The 27475-nt window shown below is 45.4% G+C and overlaps 1 protein-coding gene across 5 annotated transcripts in view; it reads left to right on the top strand.

The window, feature by feature from the left end:
• The window catches only part of FAM110B (family with sequence similarity 110 member B), a 444727-nt gene that overhangs the window by 178867 nt on the left and 238385 nt on the right, over nucleotides 1–27475 (top strand). The window contains exon 1 of one of the 5 annotated variants that reach the window (XM_085605579.1): nucleotides 7964–7986. The exons of the other annotated variants lie outside the window; for them this stretch is intronic. The gene's annotated coding sequence lies outside the window, so the exon portion shown is untranslated. Of the gene's footprint in view, nucleotides 1–7963; nucleotides 7987–27475 lie in introns of those variants that run through there. 5 annotated transcript variants of the gene reach the window in all.

Below are 27475 nucleotides of genomic sequence, written 5' to 3'. Positions count from 1 at the left end.
GGTGCAGGCGATCTGGCGCTGGCTGCTGGCCAGAGGACTGACGATTACGGCCACGCATCTGCCAGGGGTGCAGAATGCTCAGGCGGACGCCTTGAGCAGGCTGATTCAGGAAAACCACGAATGGGTCATAAACGACGAAGTACTAGGAGAAGTCTTCGCAAGGTGGGGGACTCCAGACGTAGATCTGTTCGCCACCGCCGAAAACAGCAAATGCCGAGACTTCGCATCCAGGTACTACCAACGGGGGACGCTGGGGAATGCGTTATGGATCGATTGGTCGAACAGCTTTCTGTACGCTTTTCCACCCATTCCCCTGATTCCGGCAGTGCTCATCAAGCTGTCCCAGTCCAGGGCGCGAATGATCCTGATCGCCCCGGAGTGGCCCAGGCAGTGGTGGTTCACGGACCTACTTCACCGGTCTCTCCTTCCTCACATGCGGTTGCCGTGCAGGCCGGACCTTCTCACGAAGTTCGGGGGGCGGATGGTGCACCCCAACCTCTCGTCTTTGAGTTTGGCGGCATGGCTCCTGAAATAGTGCAATATGGCCATCTGAATCTACCAGACGATTGTATGGACATACTGAAGGAGTCTAAGCGACCTTCCACTAGGACATCCTATGCTTACAAGTGGAAGAGGTTCTGTATCTGGTGTAAGTCCAAGAACTTTGATCCTACGACATGTAAGGAAGATGTCATCCTTCCATACCTTCTACATCTGGCGCAGTCTGGCCTTAATTTCCATTCCATTAAGGTTCATCTGGCTGCTTTGACTGCTTACAGGAAATGCCCTTCACAGACTTCCTTCTTCCAGATCCCTGTGGTCAAGGATTTTTTGGAAGGCTTGAAGAAAGTGTTTCCTCCCGTCAGACTTCCCTCGCCTTCCTGGGACTTGAATGTGGTGCTGTCCAGACTGATGAAGGAGCCTTTTGAGCCCATCCACAAGGCTTCGTTGCAGCACCTATCCTGAAAGGCGGCGTTCCTAGTGGCCATTACATCGGCCCGCAGGGTGAGTGAACTTCAGGCTTTATGTTGTCAAGAACCTTATACTGTCTTTCATGCTGCTAAGGTTGTGATGCGTACTCACCCTAAATTTCTTCCTAAGGTTATCTCTGATTTTCATGTCAACCAGACTATAACTTTACCTACGTTCTTTCAGAATCCCTCTTCGCCAGCGGAAAGGTCTCTCCATTCCCTGGATGTTCGGAGGGTGTTGAAATTTTATCTGGATAAGACCAAGGATATTCGTAGGTCTGACCAATTGTTTGTTAATTATGGCTCAGTCAGGACTGGTCTTGCGACCTCTAAGCAGTCCATTTCTCGGTGGATTGTGTCCTGCATACAATTGTGTTATCAAAAGGCTAATAAGACCTTAGGGGGTAAACCTAAGGCTCATTCCACCAGGGGCAAAGCTGCCACGACGGCTTTGCTACGTAATGTTCCGATTGCGGAAATCTGCAAGGCGGCCACTTGGAAGTCGGTCCATACCTTTGCTGCGCATTACTGTCTGGACTCGGATGCCAGGGCAGATGCTCAGGTTGGGCAGGCTTCACTGCGAAATTTGTTCGCACAGTAGTGGGTTTGTCTTGTTTGTTCTCCACCGCTGCTGTTGTGTGGGGATGGGCTTGCCATTCTATTCACTAGATTATGACTATACACAGAGATCCCCTACTACAGAAGGAGTAGTTTCTTTTCTGTAACTCCAGTTCTGTAGTAGGGGTATCTCTGTTATAGTCATAAGCGCCCGCCCTCCTCCCCGGTGGAGAGATATTTATTCATATGAAGAATGCTACAGGTCTGGCGTGCTACGCCTTCAAAAAGAACTGAAAGTAAATGGGACCTGCAGGGCATTCTGGGATACTGGGGAAAGTTCTGGAAATCTGGAAAGTTTTCTTAAAGGCACAGTATCCTGTTCTAAGCCACATAATGGCAGCCTATGGGGCTTGTCTGTCCACTCCTTCCTCTCTATCATTCCAGAGGCTTTTGCTGGTAGAGACAGGGTTTTTTCCTATGTGGAGAAAAACTAGACAGGCAGTGCTGTTTGTGGATGTTGGTGGAATTCTAGTTGAAGTACTGGACAGTGTAGCCTGTGGGTATAGGCTGCATTATCTGGCTTTAAATTAAATTCTCTCTTAAAGGTGCATGCAGGTCTGCATGATTTGTCACCTTTTAGAGATTATTTTTTATTGCTCCGGGGTCCACGCACATGGGCGGGACTATTCACTAGATTATGACTATAACAGAGATACCCCTACTACAGAACTGGAGTTACAGAAAAGAAACTACTCCATCTCCCTCGTGTCTCTAAATTGTTTAGGCAAGCTCACGAAGGAAGCGTAACTATGGGAACCAAACCGAGCCGTATGATAGCGGAAGCAGGGCGAGGGGGTGAGGCACGTTCCTGCGTCTCCCAGCAAGTTTCTAAGAGATGCGGGAATCGAGGGAGCACAAGTTATGCTTTGAGCGATAATTCTTGAAATGATTGTCGCTCATGGAAGACAAACGCTTATTATTAAAGGTTATTTGCTTTTTAGTGAAAAAGATGCCTGCCTCGTGAGCGTGTCAATGGGACGCTTATCAAATAAATAAATAAACAATTGTGAATGCATGCGATCGTTAGGGGGAAAAGTTAACGATCGCTTGAGCACATTATTAAAATAGGGATCAGTAATGTTGATTAGAGGAGGTAATCCTGCCATAAATTGGACAGGAGAGAGCTGAAAGGAAGGATGTTAAGTACATAGTAAGAATACAAGTACATAGTAAAAATACATAATACATAATAGATCCTAGAATCGTCAATATAGATGTATAATGATATAATATGTGAAATATAATGTCAAAAGGCAGGTAAATCCAATCAATCAAGAGGTAAACAAAGCAAGAAGAAAATGGTACATAGCTGTGTCAGGACAGCGAACAAAAGAGGATGATTGGAGCCAGCACAGTCTACTTGTCATGCTACTAATGTTCTATTTATTGTGATGTAATAACATTCTTTAAAGGGCAGCATGTTTGGGCAGCAAATAAAAGTATTTGCATAATGATAGCCTCCGGTCTTGTAATGAAATCCCAAGCCCACCAAGGAGATATGGAAGAAAAGGCCAAACAAATGATTTGCACCACACAGCCCCAAGCCCAGCAGGGAGATGTAGACACCCAAGATGAAACAAGAAGCACCCTCCCACAAAACCCACGCCTAACAGGTAATTAATGAAGGAGAAGCCAGGCACCAAACCAGCAACCCTCAGGCCAAGCAAGGACACGTGGGTAAAGGAAATGTGAAGAACATCAACTGGAAGAGAGTGTTACAGCAATTCCACCCCCCCAAAAACACCCTTCCTCGAGCCGCTAGCCCAGCCGGAAACACCTGAAAAGCCAGATGTCAGAACTAACACCTCCACATTCCCTAAGCCCAAATGGGAAGCAGGAGCGCAGGCGTGGACACAATCCTGGGAAGAAGGATCCCTCTACCCATTAGTGCCAAGCCCAAGAGGGTGCCAGGGAAGGAGAGGCCAGATCCCAGAACTAGCAATAAACCGCTGCAAAGCCCAACAGGGAGACTGAGCATTGAAAAGGATCTGAGATAGAGAAACAGAGTGTACCCCCTCATTCCCCATCCGCACACACACAAGCCGGAAGACCATTAGAAGGGGGGGCCAAGCTCAAAACACAGTATCACACAGACCCCAAGCCCAGGAGGGAGGGGTGGGGGGTACAAGTACCGCTCAGGGCAGAAGACAAAACTGAACCCCTACTCCAAATAGGGTGCGAGCAGGCCCTGTGGGAGGTCAAACACAGGACACAGAAACACAGCCCCCAATAAGCTCAGCAAGGAGCTAGGGCTGATTACCACAACAGTAGGGGCTACCAATCCAGCACAAGACACACATCACACAAGCTGAGCACAGAGCTTCCCTCATGGATAAAAATGGGCCACCGGGTAACAAGGACGACACAGTAGCTCAAAGGGAACAGCTGGAAAAGGGGGGAAAGATAAATTGCCTTTACACCCTAAGCATGAGAATTGATGATCAGAGAGGCCATGTCTAGTCTTGGAGGTTTCATTTCTTATGTCCTGCAAGAGTTCCTTGCCAAACAGTTTGCACTGTTGGGTCCATGGCCATTGCTAACCCATGTGTAACATCTAAATTTGTTAAATGTATTAGAACTTAATCTGTGCGGGTCACTTGTTGACTTTACTTTTTTTGCCACTGCTGACATCATAATTCTCTTTCACTCTGGATATTGAAGATTTGTCACTATTGTCACTTTTCATTTCCCTTACCCATATAGTTGAATGTTCCATTCATTCACCTCTAACAATGGCTTCCTTTAAGTGAGGACTTTTTGCAAGTAACTTTTCCTGAACTCGTAAGGTATTTGTGCAACGTCCAAGCTGATCTCTATCTTGTAAAACTGTGAGATTCCGCAAACTCGCATGACTCTCTAACTTTCTTACAGCAGCTACCTAGTTACTGGTTCTCTCAGGAAACACATTGTTCCGTGTACAAAGATATAGTTCCAGCATTTTAACTGACATGTCAAATATGTCATTAGGTTCGCCATATCCTCTACCTAAAGGTATTTCCCCAAAACTTTCATACATGGTATGCCATTCAACACATAAGTTATGTAGCAAAACACCCTATTTTCTTGCTGGTGCAAATTGTTCTCCTCCAATGGCTACCAATTATGAGTCAAACACCTTCTTCCACCTCTTCCATGAGAGCAGTGGTTCTGCTGCATCATTTAGGTTTGGTGGAGGTTGGGACATCCCAGCGACTGACATGACCAGAACTACAAAACAGTAAACAATCTCCCTACTAGTACAAAGATTTTGTGCCAATGCCACAGTGGTTCAGTACACTTCAGTTCACCAAATGCAGGGTAGGAAAGGAATTCCAGTTCCAAACGTATCCAAAGCAAACATAGTAGTATGCAAAGGAAGAATTAATAAAGTCTAACGTTGCTAGTGGCAGTAACTGTACGATGAGTAAAAACACCACTGCAAAAGAATATTCCACAGAGTAATCGTCTCAGTACACAGAATGAGACGCCAACGTGCTACGCAGTTAAATTGCTCTGGTAGGCCCAATTCCAGATGGCTGCCAATGTGGGTAAAAACATGACCATGTACGGTGCCATCCCAGAATGCAGTGTGCTGCAGTCCCAGCGTGTAATGCATGCAAATCAGAAAAGAAGACCACGTGTGAGCGCTTAACTTCAGCCTCAGGACCAAGATGTTTCGCGCTGATTTTTGAAGCATTACAAGTCACTGGTATGCATTCTAAATCTAAATGGAAATTGCTGTGCTCGTACCTTTTTCTCCTCAGTGAATGCAGGTCCAATCTTCGGATGTTACTGCATACGTGAAGTTTTCGGGGTGGTGGTGAAGTCAAAAATTCCTTTCATCGTGCAGATATTTACAGTAACTCATCACCAACATTTGTTGAAATCCTTGTATTGGCTGGCAGATACAAACACATTGAGATAAAGAACACTGTTGAATGGTAGATGAAGTTTAATGTAGAAATTCACCACCTTATGCAAGAATCTAAGAAATGAAACCTCCAAGACTGGACATGTCCTGCTACCGCAATGATGTACTATGTAACTGTTGAATTAATGATTAACAGTGTATGCATACTTACTGCTGAACCTAATAAAAAGATATTTAAAAAAAAAGACTGGGCATGTCCTCTATGCTCATCCGTTGGGAGTCAGTTGAGGAGGAACTGATGATCTGAGCAGATGTGTCCATTCTTGGCGGTTTCATTTCTTATGTTGCTGCAGAAGGTGGAGAAATTCTACAGTAAACTTCATCTACCATACATCGGTGTTCTCTGTCACAGTTGTTTGTATCTGCCAGCCAATACAAGGATCTCAGCACACAGTAATGGACAGTTAACTGTAGGGTTCTACCATGTACAACAATGGGGTCCTAGCCAGCCTCTACAGTTCTCAAACAAACTATGGGAATCCAGTAGCAATGAAAAGTTCATAGACCGAAATCAGGCACAGGTATAAAACCGTATTCCGCCTGGGTGAGCAACGATTCTGCTTGGTGACCTTTAGGTCAGATAGTTAAGTATTTTGAGAAAAAGAACATACAGGTAATCTCACTAACATACAAGATTATTTTTCTGAGTTCAAGTCACAATCTCTCACTTCAGATCTCATGATACCTATTTGCTAAGATGGGGTTTGGAGCAGAGATAGGTGGTGTTGCCTTCATGGTCATACAGTTAGTGCTCAAGCCAGCGTAATTGTGGGCAGCAGCCTTGCCTCTTGAATCTTGCTGCTGGGGATGAACAGTACAGCAGACCTCAGCAGTGATCGCGTCTTCTGCAGTTGCGGTCTCCAGACACATTGTGGGTCCTGTTCTATAGCGGTGTTGTCAGATCTTGCAGCATTTGAAGCAGATTTGGACAGTGGCAGAACTGATCCCTCTGGTGGCTGTTATCCAAGACACATGCTGGCACTTGAGTGAGGTTGTTGATACTTCATGCAGCTTGCTACATGAACCAAAGTGGGAGGCTGGGTGACCCCTCACAGCTCGGGCCAGTTACAGTTCCGCTCTTCTGGGTGCACCTCATACCAAGAACATGGCTTGGTTTCTCCTCCTGGACTGTCTGTCCTCCTGCAGGGAAAAACAAAACATTCTTCTTCATGCTTTCATCGCAGCACTGGAGTCTAACTACTGTCAATGTATTTAACTAATAAATTAAAAGGGTTGAGCCGTGGATCAGGGATATATGAGTCTTAAAAGACACTGGACCTTTGCCGTTAAAGAAAACCTTACCATGACAAAAATCAATGTCAAAAACATAACAGTTTATTCAAATTTAAGAGTTATTATTATTATATAAGGCTTAAAGTAGGTGGTTATATTAAAATCGGCATCAATAATGCGTCAACTAATACTAATTGTGAAAGTTATCAACATAAAGTTGACCTCCAATGCAAGTAAACAGCCCCTGCCAATATATAGATCAGCAAGAGGACTAGTATAAATCTGCTCAGTTCAAAATACAAGGAAAGTCTAAGTAGAAATGAGTAACATAATGACCTAGAGACTTCTCAGTTCAGAAGGTAAGAAATATCCTAAATATAAATCAAATAGACAGACTAAAATGGAGTCTACAGGGTATAGAATGTAAGAAAAGTCTGGCACATCTTCTAGGTTTCAGACCTTCAGACTTTGAAATGGCACACTCTGGACATGGTAAGATTACACATAATATCACTGTAATAAAAATGTTTTATTCACATAGACCAATACTAAAACAAGAAGGTGTAATACATTAAATTGGAAACATTTAGGAACACCTACTTTTTATATAATTATACATAGAAATAGGAAAATTACATTTTTGCAATGCAACAGCTTGAAACAGACCCGGGTAAAAGATCTTGCGTATGTTTCAACTACAGGAACATCGACATTCAGCACGTGCCTTCGTTCTCAAGGATCACAAATTAATACATTTCAGCTCAGCTAATAAACAACATCACAAAATGAATTATGTTTTGCTTATTTTCTGTAAAGGAAAAGCACAGAAGAGAAACATGCATGTAAGAAACTCATTAATTTAATTTTAAAAACCACATTTCTTCTGTGTTTGCAAAACGAATGTCAACGCAGGCTGACGCTGGCCTATCGATTTACCTTCAGACTCAGAAGAAATTTGAAGAAAAAGCAGGGGAAAGCAGCCAATGGTGTTAGAGGAGGAGACATTGTCATCAGGGAGTCGCTGGAAGAAGTCACTATGAAGGTTTCTGCATTTGGACTTTGACACTTTTATGGAAGTCTAAAATCTCCAGCGGGACGAAGCTGTAGGCAGTAGCTGACGAGGGCTCCTTGAGAGCGGATTCCCCTTCCGAGAGGAGCCGCTGAATGGGATTTGCTGGTGTGGAGACAAACGTAGCAGGAGTTACCTTAAAATCAGGCCCACCGGCAATGCACCTTGTGTGGATCGATGAGCAGGTAGGCACCGGTCTCCTAGCAGTTCAGGCTACCTTTTGGTGGAAAATGTTTTAAGTCTGAATTTTTTAGGTTTTGACTATTTGGGCACCTTTACTACCACTTCCAATGCAAGGTTCCAGGACTGGTTGGGCACCACTTGAGGCGCAGGATTCACTTAAGGCAGGGCCCAGGTGCGGGTTCAAGGTTGTTGGAGCTTGTTGTTTCCCTTTAGCTCAGATAGGTGACCACCCAACTAGCCCTTGCAGTCACTCTGATAGTCATGGGTCAAAGCAGCAAGGGAGGCCTCCAGTAGAAGGGAAGTCCTCTCGGAGTACAAGGCAGGCCTCAAGAAGCAGGGTAATCCCCCTGGTAGCTGCAGAGCAGTCCTCTGAACTACAAAGCAGACCTCAAGCAGAAGGGCAGTCCTCTGAAATACAGAACATGTCCTCCATGGTCCAGGAGTGAACTAATAAGTGCCACCCTTTGAAGTGGGGAAATGTCTAGTCCACCTCCACATCTGGTTCTGGAAAGCTCTGTCCTTCCCCTTTCTTTCCCTGCCCAGGCGCAAATAGGCCTAGGGCGACAAAAGGTTAGTGTCAAATGTTGTGAGTGTGCTGGAGGCAGCCCTTTGAAATGTAAGTGGGGCAGAGAATAGCTCGATCACTCCTATCCTGATAGGATGGTCCTCTCCCAGTCACACCTAGGTCCTATTTGTCACTGTCTGGGCTCAATATGCTTTTCTGATGGGGGAGAAATTAACAGACCCAGGCAGCTGGAAACTCCTATAAGGCCTCAGAACTTATAGGGTGGAAAAATGCCAACTTTCTAAAAGTGGCATTTTCAAAATTGTAATCTAAAATTCGACTTTACCATTAAATAAGATTTTAATTTGCAATTCACTTGAGTCCAAATATGATATTTCTACCTGCTCCCAGTTAAAAGTTATAACTTATTAAATGTAATTAGGTAACCCAATGTTATCCTATAGGAGAAGGAGGCCATACATTAGTGGAAAACTAATTAAGAATGTTTTCACTACCAGGACATATACAACTTAAAATCACATGTGCTACATTTTAAATTCAGTGCACACTGTCCTACGGACTGTTTAGGGCCTCCTTTAGGGGTGGCTTATATGTAAGTTGTAAGCCTGGCAAAAGGTTTATTTTGCAAGGTCAAATTGGCAGTTTATAACTGCACTACTGGCTTTAATGGCAGACCTGAGACATGTTTTAAAAGGCTTCCTTTAATGGATGGTACAGTGATACGGCTGCCTATTAGTAGCATTTAATTTGCAGGCCCTCGGGTACCTGTGGTGCCATATATGAGGGACTTATGAGTAAATTAAATGTACCAATCAGGTCTAAACCAATTGTACCACGTTTTAGGGGCGAGCACAAGCACTTTAGCACTAGTTAGCAAGGGTAACATGCACAGAGCCCTAAAAGCCAACGGAAATCGGTTCAGAAAACAGTAGGGGTGAAGACAAAAAGTTTGGCCGGGACCCGGCAGCGAGGGTCAGTTCCTACACTGATTCATTTGAAAAAGCAACATCAAGAAATGAAATTCCACCAGCTGGCCAGAAGTGATGGGAAGATTCCTTCTTAAGTGGTATGTTATTTAGGTATCTGCCAAGCCTTGAGCATCAGGCATCCAAAGTAGCCAGTGTTTGTTTCTAGCAACCAAAACTACTAAAGAAGAACCTAACCATTGCACTTCAGTAGCTTTAACTCTAGTTCAGTATCTACTCGATTACTGCAACTCTTTGTACCTGGGGCTCCCAGATAAACTTATGAGTCCGCTGTATTTGCTGCAAATTACATCAGCACAAATTGTCAAAGGCACACACCATCACAACCATATTTCACCCATCTGCCTATCTGCTCTAATAATGGATTCATGAAAGTGCACCCTATTAAGGTGCCTCCAGATTCCATTTTCACCATCACAAGCACCCGCGATCCACTGGTCACTTTCTGTTGGGTATTCCGAAATATGAAAGGGTAAAGTTAAGTGACAGAGTATTCTCCGTGGCTGCTTCGAGAGAATGTCATGGACTGCCATTTCTCTTGTGAACTACCCTCTTCCTGTTTTCCCTAAGTTACGGAAGTCTTCTCTTTTTAGACAACCGTTTTAAATTGATGTCGTTTTATGCACAAGTCAAGCCATGTTCCCTATATCGTCAAAAAAACATCAATGCAAGTGATAACTACATGCAAATTGGTTTTTATGTTATCTAAAATGATTCAGGTACATGTTATGTGCGCACGAATAAAGCTGATAACAATAAAAAATAAAAGCCCATTGAAGTTCAAAATAGACATTGTCAGAATCTCAAAAGAGTTTTGTAGGAATCCTTGAGCTTAAAAACCAACCCACAGGGGGTAAGTAAACAATATAAATCTCAAAAGGTTGGCCATTCCCCAGAACCTGTGACTCGAACACGTGAATGCACAATTCTCATTTCTTCAGTATTACAATTTTAAAATATCTGCCAACTTCCTTGAGCATATGTTCATCCTTTTACTGCCTGAAATATATTACTTCTTAATTTGGCCTCTGTTAACTTTATTCATGATCCAAGGCACATTTGTAACTGGTTAGCAGATGTTCCCAGTGCCTTAGTACAATTATTTTTTCGTCATTATTAAACTCTGTGGAATCACATTTATTTTGTTCTCCACTTTGATTTCACTATGAGTCATCATTAAACAGGATTGCATTATGGTACAGTTTAATTCCCGCTGCTTTTTTAAGATAGGTCCTTTCTTGAAAGATCGTATTAAAGAAGAGAAGATAAATTAAGTAGAGCAGGAATAAAAATTGCTAAATAAAGAAATACTAATACCCAAAACATAGGAACTTTTTCACATGCCCTTGTTTGTGCACATCATTCCTTTACATATGACTTAGCCAAAGTTGTGAGTAATAACCATGCAGACCAAACCTATACATGTCCCGAATGTGAAGAGGTTGCATACAAATTTGGAATCTCAAAATAACACAAAATATATATGTATGGAGCTACGTGGGTCTTGGAAGGTTTGTCGCTACTCCCTCCACTGTTTTCCACATGGTCGAAGTGTAAGGTTGAGCAAGCCATCTTCTCATCTCTCGAATATGATGCGGTTGAAGGGCTTTGGTGTGTGGGCTACTGACGTGTACTGTCCTCTCAAAACCGTAGCCAATAGATTGTCATGAAATTTGAAAGTGATACAAAAGTGTGCGACCCATTGAGGTTATCTTTGCTCTGCAGGTCTTATTTGTCATGTTTCATGCCTCTTCCTTAAATAAGAGTACCTTGGGAGAGGTGTGCTCAGATGGAAGAAATGTGTTGCTTCATTTTGAGGCCCACTTGTTGATTTCATTTGTTTTGAAGCTCTAGCAGCTTTTCAGTCGTTTTTCAACTCTATAAATTCCAGGATTCTTGAACAATTTCTCCTGAACCTTTGAGGGTATTTCCTGCACCTTCTTTAATTCACAAGCCATTTCTTTTGTGTGCTTGCAATTTGTATTGAATCCAGGCTTTCTAAGAGGCTGCTGTTCTGGTGTGAGTCTCAAATGTTATTCTGTTTGAACTACTTCCAGCGTTTCTGTGCTAGATTCTAAGTACTGCTTTGATTTTTGACAGCCATGTTGCCTTCTCAGTTCACAGATCAGAGTCTTTTATTGCTTTGATACATTTCATCATCTGGGATCCAGGTAAACAAAATACAGATTCTGATAAAAATAAGTGCTTAAGGTGGTTGACTTTTTGCATCACTGCTTAAGTTTTGGAAATGAATTCCTAAGCACGTGTAGTAGTAACCCGTGACTGTTGTGTCAGTACTGTAAACATTTGAGGGTAGTTTCATTCATGCATTAACAGAAGGAAATATTCATGGTATTTAGGACATTTGACCAGTTCGTGTGAACGACTACTACTGAGGGCTGTGTTGTCGCTAGGTGACAGGGGAACATTAGAAAATATAAACAAGCTGAAGTCTTCCACCGGAGCATATTGTAGAGACTTTGGAATATTGTTAACTACACCCACATTACAAGCCCAGTGGGGGTTATCAATGTTATTTTGTGTTGTTTCACCTAGTGAAGGCCTCAGTTATTGAAATATCTGTATTCCCTCAGTTTGCTGGTCTGTATACACTTTCCTTCCATACCTTAAGATTTTTGTAGACCTTTAACTATTTAATTGTCTCCTGCATCTGCACACCAGGCATAGTGTAAGAGGTGTGGCGCAGCGGCCAGGGAGACTGCCTCCGGATCCTGGGGCTCACGGTTCGATCCCCGGTGCCGGCGGCAGATCAGCCCAGCACCATCTAACTCTGGGCAATAGCTTGCTTATCTTCCCGACAGCCCCCCAGCGCCGGGACACCTCTCCAGAGGTAGCTGTGCGCTTTACAAATAATGGACATTTACATTTACATAGTCTATCACGGTTTTCGTAATAAGGATCATCTGACGGCTTCAGATTTTCCATGTAAGCAGAGATAACCGTCCCATGCACCATTGTTCTGAACAACAAGCAAAATAGAAACTACCTGTAATAGGTATAACAGACAATACACTTTAAAGACCTTTGAGGTCTTCTCCAGATCAAGTGTTCAGTCCTCGCAGATAATTGTTTAAATAGGGTCTGATCGACCCTTGAGGTGTCCAATACAGAAGACTGTGGAACATAGTCCAACAAATGTGCCATAGGTTTCTTTTTTGCCCAGCCAATAATTTGTCTTAATTCCACAAGTTGAAACTTCTTAGTAAACCTGGGTATTACCATCTCAGGAGCTGCATGATGAGCTGCTCTTGGTGCAGTACTTCTGTCCCCAGATATCGATAGGAGATCCCTTCTGGAGAACAGGAGCTTGAGCAGTTGCCAATAATGGGTAACATAGACCTGCCGGCATAACCGCCATGCCAATTGCCACCCACTGTTGATGACCTAATATTCATATACAAGGTACAGCAGTTTGATTTTTAAGTTTTCTTTAGCACGCAGGTGACACAGAACTGGTATCTATATTCGAAAATGTCTTTGCGACCCAGCTGTCCTCCCAAAATTGCCTCAAAACTGTTGCTAACTGGATGAAGCTTAGTTGCCTCAAGTTAAATTCAGATAAAACCAAAATCCTAATTGTCGGAAACTCCCACTCAATCTAGTCACACTCCTAGTAGCTTCCTGATCTAGGCTCGACACGTATCCCTGCCAAGGTGGTTAAAAAAACAGGGTGTTGAGTGCGACCTGGCCTTTAGTTCGCTAATCTCATTTTTAGCACGGTTCTTCTGTCTTCTTAAAGCTCAAAACAATATTTATCCCTACATGGACGAATAAATCTATGGTGCATGCTCTCATCACTACCAGGCTTGACCATTTTCCCCTGCATGGACCTGGAAATGGTTGAATCTATGGCTCGGAAAGTGAAATCCGGCTCTCCAACCGACCCGGCCCCTCCAGAGACAATGTTACTCGCATCTCAGACGGTTCTACCCATCATCAAGAATCTCGTGAATGCATCCATTGACTCTGCCATTGTTCCGCCTGCCTGGAAACGGGCAATGGTTCGAGCACTAATAAAAAAGCCAAATCTAGATCCATCGGACTTCGCCAACTACCGTCCGATCTCACTACTCCCCTGGGTGAGCAAAATTGCGGAGAAGTACATCAACCTCCAACTGGTTAGCTATCTGGAAAACAATCAGCTGTTGGACCCTACCCAGACAGGGTTCAGGCCTAAGCACGGAACAGAGTCCGCACTCCTTATGGTCGTCGAGGAGTCCAGGAAAATCCTTGATCAAGGAGGATCAGTGGCAGTGGTCCTCCTTGATCTTAGCGCGGCGTTTGACACGGTCAGTCATAACACCTTACTGAACCGCATGTCAAACGTCGGCATCGTGGACAAGGCCTGGCTCTGGCTAAAATCTTTCCTAAGCAACAGGTCGTTCCAGGTGTTTGACGGACAAACAGTCTCCTCCAGCATACCCCTGAAGTGTGGAGTCCCCCAGGGCTCCTCTCTAAGCCCTGCGCTTTTTAATATCTATATGAGGCCACTGGCTGAGGTAGTTCGTCCGTATGGAGTTAAGATCATATCCTATGCGGACGACACACAGCTGGTGGTCTCCCTAGCGCAGGAAGCCCAACATCCTCTGTCAGGGGGTCTAACCAAATGCCTGGAGGAGGTGAAGTCCTGGATGACCCTGTCATCGCTAAAGCTCAATGGGGACAAAACGGAGCTTATGCTCCTGGGCCCGGCTGACCCGACCCTCTTCAAGTCATTATGGCCCACCTGTCTAGGCCCCCCCCCCGGTTCCGAAGGATAACATCAAAAGCCTGGGGGTATGGCTGGACAGGAATCTCTCTCTTAACACTCAGGCCACAAAGCTTTCCGCCACCTGCTTTGGACTTCTCCGGACTTTGAAGAAGGTTCTCCCCCTGCTCCCAATGGAGGCAAAACAAACAGCCATACAGGGCATAATACAGTCACGTCTGGACTCGAACAACGCCCTTTACCTGGGAGCCCCAGAGTACACATTGAACAGACTGCAGCTGGTACAGAACTGCGCGGCCCGTACCTTACTGCAAATTCCCCGCAGAACCTCAGTTAGGGAGGCACTGACCAGCCTTCATTGGCTACCAGTACGAAAAAGAGTCTCTTTCAAAGCAATGTGTTGTGCCCACCAGGCCTTCTGGGACTCGGGCCCCAAAATCATGCGTAGCCTAGTCAGCCAATATCATCCAGGCAGAGACCTACGCTCTAGTCAGGCTTTCATGGCAACGGTCCCCAGAATTAAAAGGACTAGAGCAGGCGGAAGAATGTTCACCTTCAACGCCTCAAAAATCTGGAACTCCCTTCCCCTTCACCTGAGATCTAACCCCAACCTCGCCTCCTTCCGTAAACAACTAAAAACACATCTGTTCAAATCTCGGTAACAATTCAGCCCCTCCCCCCTCCTCCCAGTTCTGCTATCCTCACTACACCCCCCATCTGGTTCCTCTAGCGCTTGGACGCCCCAGGGCAGCAACCGCGCTGTATAAATCCATTTTCATTCATTCATTCATTCATGCCAGTGCTCCATATATAGGTCTTCCAGAATATTTAACCCACAAACGGAAGGTGGTTCAGAATGCAGGGGCCAGACTTATCCTTAATCTTCGCTGTCACATTTCCATTTCTTCTTCTCTCAAGAAACTTTATTGGCTTCTTAAAGCTGATGGATTTAAATTTAACTTTCTCTCCCTGACATTGTGCTTAGGTCCTTTGCATCTTCCAAATATTATCTCATCAATTTAGATCATCCAGTACTATTCTCACTTAGCCACCCAGAGTCTTCTGTGCCCGTAAGGGCAGTTGGTCTTTGCAGTTCTAGCTGCCAAACTGTGAAATGAGCTACCTTCAGAACTATGAAAAGCTCCATCTGAGCCTATTACCTGCATAAAACTGAAAACATGGTTCTTTGCATGTTAAGCCCTCGATCTTGCTCCTTAGCCCTCGGATCCCTCAGTCGTGCTTCTAGCCCTGGGAAGCCGATTTTCTTGAGCAGTTGTAGCGCTTTACAAATCAGTCATTCACATCTCCTTGTAAGTGTGACCCACATCTATCACTCAGAAAGCACTGCTGTTCCTTTCCTAATAGGCCCACTAGAATGTAGTGACCTTCGGCATCATACTTTAGTCATTTCAGGTTTTGCACATCTCATGGCCCGGTCGTCATCCAGAGGTTTCTATTGTAGTGTAACAGCATTTGTATAGTTGTTAATTCCCATAATGAGGTCACAAAGTGCTTAGATTAACATTTGAGTCCTGGGCACGCTTATTAGAGTGCAGGGTTCTCAACAGGAAGTGGGATATAGAGCGACCAACATGGAAAAGTTGGGTGAGATGTGTGAAGCTTGTTGACATACTTTACACCTGGTTAAGCGCAGTAGTTGCCCTCAATCCTGAAGTGGTGAGGAACAGCATGAGAATAGAGACTTGGAGATCCCTGAAATTTAATTGGGGAGAGCCAGTTTTAAAAAATGCAAAATGGTTGCTGCTCAGGACTTCATCTATGCAGCCTGATGGCGAGTGAGTGGCGCCTTGCGTAGCGGTACCCCCCCCCCGGACCTTACAGCGTACCAGTGGGCCCCTTCTTTGCACAGTGCCCATATCTGTGGCCCCATTGACGTTAGCTGCTTGGTCATGCTGCGAGAGTGAGCATGGTACATGTCCCTGCTAGGAGCATGCCACATCTGGGTTCAGTGCTGAACCCTTGCATTACTCAACAGCAAGAAGAGCCCTCCTTGCTCAACTGGGCCTACCACCTCAGCACTACTTGGCTAACACAGCGGTCATTCTGACTGTTTCAAGACTCATTGTTCCACTGTGGTCCCCCTTTCACATTCTGGGCCTACTCATGCCCCCTACTGAGCGCTGTCATTCTGGGGAGAGGGGGGGGCTCGGGAAGGGGCTGCTAGACATTTTCTGTTGCTATTCCACCCAGTTTGCTCCTTTGTGCCCAGCCCAGGACTGGAACCTCTGCAAGTGCCTCACTGTGCCGCTCATCAGATCCGCGCACCTGCCATCCACCGCCACCGCAGCCCCCTTCCCGCCTCACAACTCGAAAAACCATGGGGAAACAGGACGTGCAACAATCTAAACAAACCTTCAAGGGCACACGACAAACGTGCTATTCTGAGCAGGAAGCGCCTGCCAAGGATCCTCTCTGACTGGCCCAGTGTGGACTCCCCGCAAAACAACAACTTCAAGGGAATACTAGTAGATGTTAAAAGCAGCCTGCGTGCCGTAGACGTGAAATCAACCTTCTAACCAGCTGCATTGACCACGTGAAAGAGAGAGTTGACACGCATGAAGACCGAGTGGACCACCTTGAAACCCGTGTGTCAGATGCAGACGAAACCTAGGGTATCACTGGGGAGCACCTCCTACGCATGGACAAGGCCCTCAAACTCATTAAACTTAAAAACAAAGACCTAGAAGTGCGATTCTGGTTAAACAATCTCCACATAACGGGGATCCTGGAGACCACAGCCATTGACAAAATGGAAGAGTACGTGGAGACAATACTCTTTAGAGATGCTCTATCGCCGGTCTTCATCGTGGTGCGTGCCCACCTCTCCCTCGGACTGTGTCCACCCCCTGGTGGCCCCAGCTCGGCCCATAGTTGCCATGTTCCTTAACTATAGGCATGCTGTCCCCTGCCTTGCCCATGAGTGTCGCTTTGTCCATACCAATGTAGCGCAATCTCATTTTACCCTGACTTCACGCTGGTGTTGCAGGCTGCCCACCAGAAATTCATGCTGGCCAAGCGACTCCTCCAGAAAGCGGACATTCAGTACGCACTTCTCTATACTGCCATGCCGTGCATCCAACACAAGGAGAAACTTCACGGACGTTAGGGCTGCCCTAAATTTCGCAAAACACATCACAGTCAGAAAGATGTCTTCCAGGCATCCTCGCAGCATCATGATGAGAACCACCTCAGCAACAATTACAGAACCCCTGTGCAACTGCTGGTGCACCTCAACACCACCAATGGAGCTTGACCTCCCTTGACATGCTGGAGCTGGATTTTCTCTTCCTGGTGGCCCGTCTGTGAAGTCGGGTGGCCCCCACACACATATGGATGCCACTTTAATGCTGACAGTTCACATTGGGAGCCCACTGTCGAGTGCCTCTGCATCTCATTGGCCACCCATTTGGACCTTGACTGGGATGTTCACTTGGCTCACTGCTGCCCTCAGGGATGATTTGCATACTGTTTTATTGTTATTGGGATGGGTATTTGGGTGGGCGGTAGCATTGAAGCTTTCAACCATGTTTGGGGGTTGGAGTGGGTGGAGGGTGGATTTTGTTTAAGGTCTTCTGTTAGTTGACTTTATATCCCCCTGCTTTGTCCTCTATGCACAATTCCTCTGCCCTTTCCAGTTGCAACCCGCACCTGGCCCTGTCTTCTTCTGCCCTACCACCTTCTTTCCACAGAGTAATGACCACCACTAGATGCTTAACCTGGAACATTTGCAGGCTAAATGACAGTAGAAAGGCTAGACTGGTACACGCCTACCTCAACAGGCACACATAGGTATCTGCTGTCTCCAGAAACTCCACTTAATCTTTTCTACTGCATCCTGACTGCGCGTAGGATGGTGCACAGACACTTACACATCCCTATACTCTAACTTTGCTAGAGGAGTGGCAATACTTCTGCACAAAGGCCTGCACTGGCAGCTGTGACATGCCCTATGTGATGACAAGGGGAGATATGTCCTCCTTACCGGCACACTGCACAGACCCCCCCATCATACTTGCTCTGAGGTCTAGTGATTGATCACTAGTCTGGGACAGGGAGACGTCATTTGTGGGCGGGGGGAATTTCAATGTTGTACTCGGTGCGGTGAACTGCTCGGGCGCTCCCATTCGCCCCAATCCCAAAGCAGTGGCACAACTTCCCACACTCATGCACGGCAATTACTTAAACAATGTCTGGCGGCTTACTCATGCGACCAGTGTGGAAGGCACCTCAAACAACCGCCACACACAATGCATGATCATGTATAGATTACTGCCTACTCTCCCAATACACCCTCACCTGGGCCACTTCAGTGACACACATGCTCCACACCCTCTCTGACCATGCCTCCATCCTGCTGGAGCTCTCACTGCTGCAGTCAGCCCTTGGGTTCCTGGACGAGGTCCGTGCTGTGATCATAGACTATTTCAGCAATAACATAGGCTCAGTGACATCCCAATCGACCCTCTGGAAGGCCTTCAAAGTTTTAATCTAAGGCACCTGCATTGCAAAACAATTGACTTTCAAGGCAATACGGAAGCAACTAACTATGAAGGAATGGGACCTTGGTCCCTGGAGCAGGAATACTACACTTCCAAACGTGCTACCACCATGGCAGCTATCCGTGCAAAACTCTCAGAATAAGAAGTGGCCCTACGTGAGACTAAATATCTTTGCCGAGGCAGACGCACAGTGCTATGGGGAGGGTTATCATCCTGACAAGATGCTAGCCAGTATGCTGTGCAAACCTCTGCCTACGTAGTAGAGCTCCTGGACGATCGGCCGGAGTGACAGTCTACTCCTGCCAGGCTTCTTCAAACCATGACCTCCTTCTACTTCAGGCTCTTTGATGCAACGCCAATGCCAGGCTTGGAGGAGCTAACTGCATACCAAGATTCGATCCAGTTACTTTGGCTGGACTGGGCTCACTGTTTGTACCTAGACTCCCTTTTCTGGTAGAGGAGGTCATGTAGGTTATTCAGGGCCTTCCTGTTGATAAGGCACCCAGACTGGATGGACTTACTACCTCCTTCTACAAAGACTACGCTGCCTTGCTAGGTCCTCATTTACTGACGATGTATGAGGATTCTCTGGAGTCCAGAGCGCCACCACCATCCTTGCGAGAAGCAGCTATAGTCACAATTCTAAAGCCCGACAAGCCGGCTGACCGCCACGACTCATACCGGCTGCTCTCCAGTGTAACTTTAAGGAATTCACATGAGTGTACAAGTGGAGGCCTGGAATCCATACTCCTAGCAAACGTTTGCAAATTCCTTTTTCCCAGGAGCAGATATAGAGGTCTATTTGCCTGTGTGAAAATCTGCTGATCAAAAAATCAAAATCGCTTCACTCACACCCATTTTTTCTCACTTTGAATAAAGCTGTGCTGCCACCCTTGTCAGGCGTACATTTCCAACCTTTTCCACTGTGAGAAGAGATTAGAGAGGGGTTGATGAATACCATTAATCATGTAAGTTTGTGGCTGTACACAGACTGAATGGGTATTCAAATCTTGGGACTAATGCTTCCCATCTACTTCCAGACCCTGTATGTAGATTTACAGAACGATGCCCAAATCAGTGCCTTGCTAGAATCCCAATTTTGAAATAATGTGACCCCTGGCATCATCAGAGTGGTTAACGCTGTCATAATTTATCCCCGCACTGCTTGTCAGCAAAAAAGAGCAAGTGGATTATATTTTTACAGGACTAGTAGATTTCTAAATACTCCCACCATTTGGATAGGTATATATTTTATCCAATTTCACACCGTTGAATACTGGTCCATATTACAACTCTACTTCAGTGCCCCTTATTAGTTCTATTATAGTAGTGGTAGCCATCAATGCACAGCTTTCAAGTGTGTATAATTCCCAACATTAGAACATTGAACATGATATACGTGCCTAGAAACAGAAACGTGTTCAACTCTTCATTGAATTATTTTGAGCATAAAGATTTTTAAGGGTTGCCTTGTAGATGAGCATTGACAAAGTCAGTATGTCTGGGTTTAATGAGCTAACACATGCAGCCTTAGCACATTGTAGCAAGAAACATGGGTGAGAGCTGGCAAAAGTGGACAGAGAGTTACAATTGTAAAGTAGTCCCTCATGCAGTTCAGGGCAAGCACTGAAGAAGCTTCGGAAGGACACGCCCAATCTATCAAAAGAATTAAAGTAGAGATGAATACTCCACTCGAGCCAAGACTCGATTGACAAAGGCTCAGTCCAATGGCTGAAAGAGGTTGGTTGTAGATAGCCAGTTGTTGAAAGTGGCAGACGCTATGACAGTGTACGTTTTTTGCATGTTAAAGGTCTGTTTGACAGCTGTGTTGTCAAAACCCAGACCTAAAAACAGTCAGTCGTAGGCCTTTGGCTGGTGCGATCTCTCGTTTAACAGGTCATTTGTGGTGCCTGGATACGTAGTGGGATAATGCAACTAAACAGCAGTGCTGTTTCTAGGACTTACATGTATTTAGTCAAAAGAGATTCAGACTCTGTAAGGGACATTCTGTTTAAGAATGAAAAACACTACACTAAAAGCGTGCCAAACACAAACAGATTTGTACCAGGAAACATTCAACACTGAGTACCTGATTTAGCAGCAGTAATTCGTTTATATTTATTTTGGGCACTTTGCAGCCCTCTTGCTCTACATGGAGCAAAGCACTGCAGTGACCTGAAATCAAAATTGTAACTAGAGCTGCGCTCTGTTCACAACTGCCATTTTGTGTGAAAGATATACTTCTATTAGTAGTAATAATATTTATTGTATAGATAAAATATTATCCTTTATCACAATATAAATGTATTAAACAAAAAAGAAAATTCAAACGCTTTCAAAATGGCCATTTCATCCTAGCTGGCCATTAAAAAGCAAATACTGAAAATGATGTTAGTCTCGACCGAATGTTGGTCTAAAATTCATTAAGAGCTCATAAATTTTCTAGTCACTTTTATTGAACCCACACCATAACCTCCCCCAAAGTAATGAAATACCTACTCTAAAGCATGACCATAAATTTAGGACAGTCCCATCCTTACAGGCCCAAATGGAAAACAGTAACTTCTAAATTGTTAGTCATGGTCGGATGGAACTCCGAAATTCATTATGATTTAGATACTGGCTGACGTTGAAGAGATTTCTTAAAGCTGTCGTTGCGCAGTTTGAAGCCCCCGTGAAACAGGGATACCGCTGCGAATCCTTCTGCACTGCTCTTGCACGAGTAACGAGTGTAACAATCTATCACTTTCTTGTAGTAAAACAAGACGTAGTGTTAACATGCGTTCTAGGGTTTCGCTGTTCAGGCTGCATAGTCTACGTTTTGTAATAGCTCGTGGGGTTTATCCATCTGCCTTCAAATAGCGCAAACAGAGAACATAGGGTCACATGTACGACGACTTTTAGCAGTCGCAAATAGAAAATTGGGCCGTTAGCGAACCGCGAAAGAGTTGTTTGGCATGTACCAACCCTATTTTGCAAGTCAGTAACCTATTATCAATTCGTAAAATAAGGTTTGCCAGTCGGTATTAGGAAGGGGTGTTTCAAGGGCGCCCCTTCCAAATAGCGAGTTGCAGGGGCATGTATGAATGTTTTGCGACCGCAATGCCATCGCAAAGCATTCATATTTTACTGATTCCTTGAATGAGGTGGTAACCCATTTGCAAACAGGATGGGGTCCCCAAGGGACCCCTTCCCCTTTTTAGGTCTCGCGAGCCAAAGGCTCGAAGAGACATTTTATATCTGGGCCTTTTCAAAGTGCTGCCGTGGCCTAAAGCTACAGTGCATGTGCGCGGGCGCGCGCGCCGCGCTTACTTTCACTTTCGCGGCCGCACGGCCGCTTTGATCGCGATCGAGATCACTTTCAATTTCGCGGCCGCACGGCCGCTTTGCTGCGCAGACCCAGCCTCCTCTGCCGGCACACCCACAACTGGCAACATTACTAGTTTTTATCCCACTTAAAGCCCTGCATAACGTCACCCTGTCTCCACAGCTTTTTTCTCCCTCGTTTTAAGCGTGGAGTCCTTCTGTTTCGACATTTGCCCGCACCAGGGCTGCTGTCAGCTGAGCTTTAATCAATCACCTGCACGAATGTTGCCTCGAACACGTGAATCTTCTTTTTGCTCCGACGCGGCGCAAGGTCTACTGTGACTGGTGTTTAAGCGCACAGTGGTTTATTGTGTGTGGTGGACTGTGTGAGGCTGAGCAAGGAGGACTGTAATTGGTTCCAGTGTTGAACACGGACAGCTGCCATTGGTGGGAGTGAGTGGAGTGCAGGCGCAGCGGAGAAGATGGCGGACACCCTGGAGCTACACAAGCTAAAGGTGCGTTTGTTTCGCTGGGGGTGTTTTCCATTCTGGTGCTTGTGCCTTTACTTTGCCTGTTATTAATCCAGGACCACATGTTCCAGAATGCAAAGCACAGTATTAGACTCTTCCACGTCTCAAGTGCAGAATGGGATCTCTGAGACTGGGGTTTAGTGTAGGAGAGTTGAGGAAGCTTGTGCTGCGTTGCGGATTTCGCTCCCATCCCAATTGCACTTTTAAAAATGTCAAATGTATGTATTAAACTACCGCAAGTGCCGAGAAAACGATGTGTTTTACATTACGTGCTATACTAAAAATATCCCGTAAACTCACAAATAAGGGTTTAAGTCTCTGGTTTTGTTTAGCAGCTCGACAAAGTGCAACAGTAGACATGTTTTGTGTGTAATAATCTTTTTTTTCTTGCAAAATGGCCTGTCTAAGAAAACAAAGTGTTTTGCAAAGTGCGTGCATAGTTAGCATACCAACCGTGGCTCTCAGGGCAATTCTGTACCCAGTTGATAATATTTTCATTTTTCAGGATTTATTTCGTATTTACTTTTCTGTGCATTTCGTTCTTCCTCCGTGTTCCCACGGGTTCTTGGGAGGCCTGCGGGCTGGATAAGCAGTTCAATAAATAATCATTAGAATTATATTTTATTAGTGTGAGGCAAGCTTTCTATGTTGTTATATTACGACTACAGTGTGGCTTATTGGAGTTTCATATGGGCACCACCTGTGCAAGACTGTTTGACAGTGGCTGGAGGGTGGCAACAGTGAAACTTTCGATCACAGTGGCACATTGTCAGCAACAGGCAGGCTTAGTTCACTGTGGCACATGGGAGGCTCCAGTTCAAGCTTCTTTCCCAGTGGCACATGGGCAGCTCCACACCAATGTGAGCTTCCTGTATCATGGGACAGCACCAGTGCAGGCTTATTTTATAGTGCCACACTTCAGTGGCACTTCAAGCGTCTTTTACAGAGGCACGTTGCAGCTGCAATGCAACCTTCATTCATTATCACTTGGCAGCGTCAGTGAAACATTCGTAGCACCAGGGCAAACTTATTTCACAGTGGCACATGGGCAGCTCCACACCAATGCGAGCTTCCTGTATCATGGGGCAGCACCAGTGCAGGCTTATTTTATAGGGCACATTTCAGTGGCACTGCAAGCGTCTTTTACAGAGGCACATTGCAGCTGCATTGCAAGCATCATTCATTATCATGTGACCGCATCGGAGAAACATTCATTCTCATTCGCAAAACGGTAGCACAAGTGGAAACTTATTTCACAGTGGCACATGGGAAGGACACGTGCATGTTTCCTTCAGTGTCGCATGAGCAGCACTAGTGCAAGCATCTATCATATTGTCAGATGGCCATCGCAAACTCGACCCGAAGGTATTGGAGCGCTTTACATGAGCACCAGTTACGTTACACAAGGACACATTAATTTGTTTCGTAGGCACGGGGAGATTAAGTGATTTGCCCAGAATCACAGGATGTGGACTTGACCCAGAGGCTCGAACCTTGGTTTCCCAGCTCCAAAGTCAGCAATCTAGCCGTGGGACCACATCCCCTGACCACGCCGCCTTCACTGTGGCACATGGGCAGCACCAGTGCAAGCTTCTCACTATCAGACCAGTGCGTGGATTATTTCTCTATATAAAATGGACAGAGTCAGTACAAGTGTTCTTCACAAGGGCGCACGGAGGACCAGCTTATGTAACTGTGCCACGTGGACAACACCGAAGCAAGATTCTTTAACAAAATCAATCGTAGAGGCTCCCCCCAATTTGGGGGAGACGTACATATGGTCAGGGCACAAGTCCTAAAACGAGCATTGGCATAGCCAATAGGTCTCGCTTTTGGGACATTATAAGTATTTAGTTATGTAGCATAATATCCTTGGTGCAACAACACCAACCGTTGCATGGCTAAACACTTATAAGGTCCCAAAGGCGAGACCTGTTGCATTGCAAATGCTTGTTTAATGTGGGCGGCAACATTCTAAAATGAAAAGGGAGCTTTTAATTATTTTTTTTCTCCAATGCATCCTGTTTTCCTTTAAAGAAAATGGACTACATTTTAATTATAAAAAAATTGCTTTATTTGAAAAGCAATCACAGACATGGCGATCTGCTGATGGGGTCAGCAAGCCACCACCGCTGTGATTAAAGGCCATTCCCAATTGTTCGCAAATTGCGACCTGCCTCATGACTACTGATGAGGCAGGTCAAATGCAACCCCATTGGGAGTAGCAAACAGTGTTTTACCTCGCATTCTGTGAGCCAATAATTGGGAGTGACAGAAAATCGCAATTAGAGACTCGCAACATGAAATTGTACATGTGGCCCCTGGTAACATAAATTTTAATTTGCTATAACGTTGTTATTCAGAGAAGGTTGCTTCTTCAAGGACTAGATCTCCAATAAATAATGAGCATGCTTCTCAGACCACATGGCGTCCTCATCAGTCCTAAAGGATGCTGGGGAAATATCCCGCTCACCTTATATTTAAATTCCGAGTGTACGGATTGTATTATTTTTACCCACGTTGAGAGTCCATTTTCGCACAAGATGGGTGACCTATACCTTACTACCCGCATTTGGAATTGGATATTAGTGTTGTAATAACTTCCACAAGGATTGGTTTGTCAGGAGATGGAAGTTTATTGTACAGATCCTTCAGCCTCTCGTAGTGAGATGCCAACATTCCAACATGAGCTTCAGCCCCAACATTCTAAGGCTGGGCAGTACCAATATGCGGAGGAAAGGAGGGGGGGGGGGGAAAGAGAGGGAAGGGAACAGGAGCAGATTACAACACATCTCCCTGCGGAGCAAAGAACAATATACACAGCAATTGAACTCCTCGGATAACCATTACCTAACTACAAGAAGCAAAAAGGAGAGTAATAAACATACAAACATTTCAAGGGACAAGAACGTATGGAATAACGTTTTCCACCCATATACAGCTGTATAGAAGATACATACAATGCAGTCTCCCCCCCACTACCCTACAAGAAGGAGCCTATCTGACACCATCGGGTAGGGAGAATGAGACAAAGTGGAAAGATTAAGATCCCATTCTGTAGTCGGATTGCCAATTTGGGGGTTTGCGTACTCTGGTCACCTTGAGTTCACTACTACTGGGCGTTTCGGGACTTAGATCCATCTCATAAGTGGGTTCGACCCCAGTAGTGCTTGGACAACTTGCTATGTTGTCCATACTCCACATGCCGCCGTCTTCCAGCACAACTGAATTGTTGTTAACCCGCGTTATCCTCAGTGGTTTGGAAAATGAGGAGATCTTGGATTTGGACAGGGACGGCCTCTTAACAACCACCCACTGGCCTTCTCTCCACCTTTTGTTCGATGCTCCCCAACGACTGTCGTACCTGAGCTTGTACTCTTGTTGATGTTTCTGAGTTTTTTCCCTCCCGACGTCTCTATCCACCCACACAGGGGATCCACCATTTAGCCAGTTAGGAGTCAGTTTAGAACTCGGGTTCCTGCCTTTGAGAGAGACAAAAGGTGACACACCCGTGACAGCATTTGGCGATGTATGATATGACCACAGCATTTTCCTTATGGCGTCTTCCACTGGAACCTGGGAGTTCAATGCGAGCTGGATGGTGTCCTTTATCATCCTGATCGCCCTTTCCACCAGACCATTGGCTTTGGGACAATACAGTGGGGATTTGAGATGTGTGATGGCCAGCGTGGACATAAACTGCTTCATGTCCTCTGAAGCGAATTGAACACCATTGTCCGTTATTATGACCCCTGGAATACCTTCCTTGGAAAAGGTGTCTCTCAAGAAGTCTAATAGCGACGCGGTGGTGATGGAAGATACCATTCTTGTTACAATCCAATGGGAGTGGTAGTCTATTAGAACAAACATGAATCTATTGGATTGGTTTAGTAGGTTTAAAGGACCAATTATGTCCAATCCCAGCTTCTCCCAAGGTACGGTGGGGACCTCCACCGGGAATAGTGGAGACTTACGGACAACTTTGGTTTTGTCGCAGGAACCGCAGGCTGCACAATTCTTTACTTGTTCCTCCACTTGCGAATCCATCCCGGGGAACCAATAGTGTTGCCTGATTTTGCTTTTCGTCATGCTCCTCCCCGGGTGGCCCTCATGGGCAATCTGTATTATTCTTTCGTACATGTTTTTCGGAGGAATGATCTTGCTTCCTCTACAAATTTGGTTCCCGACGATGGATATTTCATCTTGCACGGGCCAAAAATGCTGAACAGACTCCGGCACCTCCTTCTTGTTGACAGGCCAACCACTGTGAATCATATTTCTTAATGTGGCTAAGTCACTGTCCTCACTCATGGATTTCTCCCACTCCTCCCGATTGATGGCCGGGATTTCCACCAAAAGAATGGTCTCCTCCGGAGGGTTTTGCATCGGGTTCCCATTGGTGATTGGTAGTCTGGAGAGACAGTCCGCTACCCTATTCTCACTTCCTGGGACGTATATCATGGTGTAGTTGAACCCTTGCAGACTCAGCACCCATTTAGATATTCGTGGGGTGGTATTTTCCAGGCGCTTAGTGGAGAATAACGGAATTAAGGGTTTGTGGTCCGTTCTCAGCACAAACGGGATGCCCCACAAGAAATATTTAAAGTGGTTTATGGCCCAATAGCACGCCAATGCTTCTTTCTCTGTCGTCGAGTAGTTCAGCTCGGCATCTCTCAACGTTCTGGAAGCGAAAGCAATCACTGTCTCTTGACCTTTCGTCCTCTGCGTGAGTGAAGCACCCAATCCCTTAGCGCTAGCGTCTGTGGTGAGGGTGGTTTTAGCATTTGGATCGAAAGCACTCAAGATGGGTGCGTCAACGATGGCCTCCTTGATGAGTTGGAAGGCTGATTGGTGATCTTGCTTCCAAACAAATTCAGACCCCTTCTTCAGCAAC

The sequence above is a fragment of the Triturus cristatus genome, chromosome 5_1, assembly GCF_964204655.1.
Source record: "Triturus cristatus chromosome 5_1, aTriCri1.1, whole genome shotgun sequence".
Lineage (NCBI taxonomy): Eukaryota > Metazoa > Chordata > Amphibia > Caudata > Salamandridae > Triturus > Triturus cristatus.
This window is presented reverse-complemented; position numbering and strand designations above follow the sequence as displayed.